The sequence below is a fragment of the Pseudorca crassidens genome, chromosome 18 (genome assembly GCF_039906515.1).
Source record: "Pseudorca crassidens isolate mPseCra1 chromosome 18, mPseCra1.hap1, whole genome shotgun sequence".
In the NCBI taxonomy this organism is placed as follows: domain Eukaryota; kingdom Metazoa; phylum Chordata; class Mammalia; order Artiodactyla; family Delphinidae; genus Pseudorca; species Pseudorca crassidens.
This window is the reverse complement of record NC_090313.1, coordinates 24430853-24437124: the sequence shown is the minus strand read 5'-3', so window position 1 is coordinate 24437124 and position 6272 is coordinate 24430853. Positions and strand designations below refer to the sequence as shown.

General features: G+C 39.1%; 1 pseudogene; it reads left to right on the top strand.

Annotated features, from left to right (window-relative positions):
- Positions 1 to 597: 597 nt before the first annotated feature.
- LOC137211483 (protein enabled homolog pseudogene) lies at positions 598 to 2163 on the top strand (annotated as a pseudogene).
- The last annotated feature ends 4109 nt before the right edge of the window (positions 2164 to 6272 follow it).

The window sequence follows — 6272 nt, the reverse complement described above, 5'->3', positions numbered from 1 at the left end:
ATTATTTCTGACATTTGCTAACTACCCTACTAGTATTTCCTTCCCTGTCCTAGCAGTCCCCTGAGGACCCACCCTGTCCAATCCATCCACCCTGGTCAGTGCCTTTCCAAAGCAAGCCCTACCCCACCACACCTGGCAGGCAGCCTCAGGTGGGTCTGGCATGCCTCCCCCACAAAATGGCTCCTGTGCCAGGGGACCAACCCCATAAAACCACCATACCCACAGCTGTTGCAGTCAGGCCCTGAATCCAGCCTCACTGGGGCAGCAGTTAGGACCAGGCCTTGCAAACAGCTGGGCCAGGGAACAGCCCCACCAATCAGTACACCAGTAGCAAACATGACCCCACCACAACAGGAGGACTCAAATAGCCCACAGAAGGAATACTCATGAAGTGCCTGGCTCTGGTGACCATAGGGGATTGCTCTTCTGGGCCTCACAGGAAACCTTCTACAATGGACCACTCCTTCAAGACCAGGAGATATATCTGATCTACCTAATACATAGAGATAAACACAGAGAATTAGCAAAATGAGGAGACAAAGGAATATGTTCCAAAAGAAAGAAAAAGACAAAACCTCAGAGAAAGAACTGAACTAAATGGCGATAAGAAATCTACCTGGTAAAGAGTTCAGGTAATAATAATAAAGTTGCTTACCAAACTCAGGAGAAGAATTGAAGAAGTCACTGAGAACTTGACAAAACTATATATATATATATATATATATATATATATATATATATATATATATATATATATATATATAAAACAAGAGCTGAAGATTACAATAACTAAAATTAAAAATACACTATAGGGCTTCCCTGGTGGCGCAGTGGTTGAGAGTCCGCCTGCCGATGCAGGGGACACGGGTTCGTGCCCAGGTCCGGGAAGATCCCACGTGCCGCGGAGCGGCTGCGCCCGTGAGCCATGGCTGCTGAGCCTGCGCATCCGGCGCCTGTGCTCCGCGGCGGGAGAGGCCACAGCGGTGAGAGGCCCGCGTACCACACAAAAAAATTCAAAGGCAACTACAAGCACAGCAAAGAAAAGGAGCTGGAGCGGGAAAGGGCGAAAGAATGAAAAGGGAGAGATTGGAGGGGGAGAGGTTAGAAAGGGGAGGGCTGGAGAGGGAGTGACTAGAACAGGAGCAGCTGGAGAGAGAGAGACAAGAAAGAGAAGTTCAGGATTGCCTGGAGCGGGAGAGACAAGAGCGGAGAGGCTGGAGAGACTGGACCGAGAAAGGCAAGAACGAGAGCAGCAAGAGAAACTAGAAAGGGAGCAGCTGGAATGTGAGCAAGAGCGAAGAATGTCAAACGCTGCTGCCCCTACCTCTGTGGAGACTCCTCTAAGCTCTGTGCTGGGAGTCTCCTCTGCTGCTGAGCCAGGCTTGCATTGTCTTGGGACCACCGGCACCTCCACCCCCTCCTCCACTCCCACCAGGTCCTGCCCAGGCATCAGCCACACTCCCTCCTTCCCCAGGACTCCTCCCATCCCATCCACTTCCATCCTCAGGGCCTCCGCCTCCTCTACCACCTTCTTCCTAATCAGGTACCCCCTCCTCCTCCACCACCTCCTGCTTCTCCCCTCCCTGCATCTCGATCTTTTGGGGATCCATGTCTGAAGACAGTCACCCTTTAACTGGACTTGCAGCTGCAATTTCTGGATCAAAACTTAGGAAAGTGTCACGGATGGAGGATTCCTGTTTCCTAAGCAGAGAGATCACTGGTGTGAATTTGGCCTCATCTAAAAAATACAGGTAGTGGAAAAGGACCCCTTCCATTAGGGGTGGTGGGTTAATGGAAGAAATGAGCACCCTGCTGGCCAGGAGGAAGAGAATTGCTGAAAAGTGATCAACAATAGGAACAGAACGAAAAGAAGACGAAAATGAAGACTCAGAGCCTGTAACTTCTAAGGCCTCTTCAACAAGTACGCCTGAACCAACAAGAAAACCTTGGGAAAGAACAAATACAATGAATGGCAGCAAGTCACCTGTTATTTACAGACCAAAATCTGCACCCTCCAGTGCCAACGGAGTCCAGACAGAAGGACTGGACTATGACAGGCTGAAGCCAAACACTTTAGAAGAAATGAGAAAAGAAGTAACTAAGCTACAAGAAGAGCACATCGATGCAATCAGGCAGGAACTGAGCAAGTGAAATACCACATAGAGAAACAAACTAAGAAGAGATAGGACTTTAATCTGGAGAAAGAAAAAAAAAAACCTGCAAAGAACAACTGTTAACAACAACAAAACCCCTACATTCTGTGAGCTGTAAAAAGAAAAGGGAGACAAACAGAACGAGGGAAAAGACAACATACTTTGAAAGCCTTGAGACATTACTACTCTGGCAATAAGCTAGTACCCTCCCAGTTTGATGCTTTTTCCTGACCTTTACAACAGGGTGGAAGAGAGTTGTATAGGAGTTCCTGTATCAGTTATGCAGAAAATACTAAACCAGTCAGGCAAGGACACCGTGCCTTGAAATATTTTCATGTCAAGAGAAAATCACACATTTTCCACAATCCATTGCTAAAATAAAGAGGAGAAAGACTTTGAGAAGTTTTTTTCAGAGAATGCTGATGAAGAATTTAGCAAGTTATGCTATTGTATTGTAAATGTTTCTCTCAGGTTTGTCTTCCTATCACATTTGATGTCCCATGAATAATTGAGATCAGCCCTATGTAGGTTAAGATCATAAAATGTGGAACAGTTGGAATTGTATGTGCTTTCAAAGGGTGATATTTATAAGAAAGTGTCCTAAAAATGATTTGCCCAGAGTGAGGAATTCTAGAATGATAGGAAGTCTCTCGAGTTTAGCCTTAAAGCAATTTTGTAGATTCGAACATAAATTCATCCAGAATTTAAAGGTTTAGATGCCTTCCTAAATTATTAGTGATTTACCAAATCTATGATTCCTACATAACACAAACCAGTGGTCAAATGTAAAACACTATATTGTAGATTCACTGTAGGTTTTCAACCTTTTTAGATTGATGAATGTGGACATTTTTATAATATAATTACAACCATCACAAAATTAGCTTTTTAAATTGCAGACAGTAATGCATGCCAAACTAATATGTAGTGACCTTTTCAAGGCCTAGTCCAAGGGAAAACATTTTGTAGAGTATAGGGAAGTGGGAGGAAGGGAAGGAATAATGTTGAATTTAAACTTAATTTCTGCACTATCTTTTTCTCAATTATCTGCATGAATAATAATGAGGAATATTTTGTGACTTTAATTGGTAAATATGTTAACAGAACCAAGTACTTAATCTTTTACATCATGTCTTCAGCTATTTGTATTTTAACTTCAGTAAGTTCAATGGTCTGAAACATGATTCAGACCATTTATAATTCACATGAATTATATCTTACCGTGGAACTCAAAAGTTCGATCCCTGAATTTGTCAGTTATTATTACCTAGGTGCCCTGCAGTTATACAGGTGTTCAGGTACACGTTCCTGACTACAAAGCTGCTTTTGAATCTTATGTTGAAATACTAGAAAAGTAACCATGATGGCAGCAATTAAGGTCATAGAAATCATTAGACGAAAACAACGAGGGGTCCTGCATAATTTTCTTTTAATAAAGTGAGACTTACGTGGTGGGAAGAAGGAGCTAGATACTCTGCTTACCACCAAGTGTGTGTGTGTGACCATGCGTGTGTGCAGGCACTCACGTGTGAGTATGTAATCCACTCCCTTTCCTTTGAAACTTCTAAGATTAAAATAGGGGAGAAATCCTGTATGTTGCAATGATAGAATTTTTTGAAAATTTAGGAAATCAAAAATTCTCCAGGCTCTCCATCTTGATTTATGCTTGGGTTGTTATGTGCCATATTTGCTTTGAAATCTTTGATTATCAGTAATTTTACTAAAATTGTGAAGGAATAATCCACCATCTGCTTTCTAGATTTCTTAATCTAAGTTCATAAGACAGAGCTTGTTGATAACATACTTTTCTAAATGCTGCAGGTTTGCAGCCATTACCACTTCAAAGAGGTTTGAATGAGGGAATTTTTTTTCCTTGTTAAAATAGTTCCTGTTTCTGTAGAAACTTCATTTTTAGATTTATCTGTGATGGATGAGCTATCATAATTAAGTATAGTATTTTTTCTATCAACTATTCATTGTCGTCCAATAGTAAAGACATTAAAGATGCAGCAAGCTTATAAAGTACTATTTTCTAAAAGAAATAGGAGGCATTTTCATCTTTATTATTGTACTTTTGGTCATGGAAACACTTTGATGATATAAATGTATATGCCCCCCATAAATCTGGTCAGAAATCGCTTTTGATTTTGTTGATTAAGTTGAGCAGTAGCATAGAGTACTGGGTACAGGTGGTCCAAAGTAAGATAAAAGACCAAGATAAAAATGATAGATCTTAAAAAAGAAACTGGTTTATGCACTAAATGTTTTGTGCCTTGGTCTAATATTAACATGATGTCTGTGTAAAATGACTAAAAGAACCAGTGTTGAATCACGTTATATTTCCTGTCATTCTGCATTATCCCAGATTGCTAAATGTGTTCTTTCCAAGAAGTTTGATTGAATTTCTGTATATGTTTACTGTCCTATGTGACAGTTCTGTCATTGTTAGAGATTTCAGTAATTAAAATGGGAAACAGAAGCTTAAGTTATTTTCCTTATCAAAACTATGTTCCTTGGAGACACATTATTGTGATGGTTTTTGTGCTCTTGTACATTGGATGTCTTAAGGTGAGTGCAGTTTAGGGGATCCTTTCTAATTACAGGAAGGTACTTCTTTCCTTCAACACTGTGATCTGACCAGTGACAAATCTGTACTATGGCTAACAAGTCAATCGCAAAACAACTGAATGTACAAATCTTAGTTCTGGTGCTGAAATCTCTTCAGAATAGTCATCATGATCTCAAAGTTTGTTTCAAAATTTGCAAGTATCAAGTGTCAGTATGAAAAAACTGAAGATGAAATACCAATGAATGTTGAATTCTCATGCTTTAATTGTACTTCCCTCATTTATTTATTTATTTACATATTTAGCTTTTTTTTTAAACATCTTTATTGGAGTATAATTGCTTTACATTGTTGTGTTAGTTGCTGCTGTATAACAAAGTGAATCAGCTATACGTTTACATATATCCCCATATCTCCCTCTTGTGTCTCCCTCCCACCCTCCCTATCCCACCCCTCTAGGTGGTCACAAAGCACAGAGCTGATCTCCCTGTGCTATATGCAGCTGCTTCCCACTAGCTGTCTATTTTACATTTGGTACTGTATATATGTCCATGTCACTCTCTTACTTCGTCCCAACTTACCCTTCCCTGTCCCCGTGTCCTCAAGTCCATTCTCTACACCTGTGTCTTTATTCCTATCCTTTTTCGATTCTTTTAGTTCTCTGCTATTTTTACCATAGTTTCATTTAAATTTCCTACACGCTAACTTTGTGCGACTGAAATACAATTCCAGTATATTAAAAACATTATGAATTGTAAAAAAATTCAAAAATAAAAATAACAGTCCTTTCACACCATACCCTGCCTCTTGTTTATATTCTCTGATAGCCTTGAGGAGTCTCAGTAGTACCTCAAAAAATTATTGGCCTCTCAAAAGACCTTCACAACACTCTTCATCTTGGAAAATGTGTACACTTAATCAGCAAAGAACCCAGGTGCAAATCTTGCCTTCATCATTTGCTAATTGTGAGTTATTGGACAAGTTAAATAACATTTCTGAGCCTCAGTTTCCTGTTCTCAAAACAGATCAAATACTGTTTTTCATATTGTGAAATTTCAAAAGTTAGCACTTACAACCTGGCTTGCAACATAAAGTATTATGTGGCCTATTAGTCAATAAGTTCACATTTATTTTAATGTGTAACTTGGTGACTTTCATGTTTCATATCAGGAATAGTTTCCTCATATTCAACAATTTAGATTGATATTTGTGTCATTATACATATTATTTTCATAAATGGGTATAGTTGGACATACTATTTTTTCTGTATTTATATGTATTATTATAGTATATTTCCACTAAGGCTTATCTTCTTTTTATATGCCAAGCATGTGGTCAAATTTTGGAAGAAATTTTATTCTCATTATGGCAGCAAAAATAACTGTTCTCTTGATACCCATAAAATGAAAAAGAAAAAAGAGAATAAAGCCATATGCCTTTAAAAATAATTTAAGGGGTAAAATATAACTAAAGTCACCCAACAAAATGAAGGTTATGGATACTTTTAATTTATTTTCTCCAAATATATTACAGAAATTAAGACACTACCAATG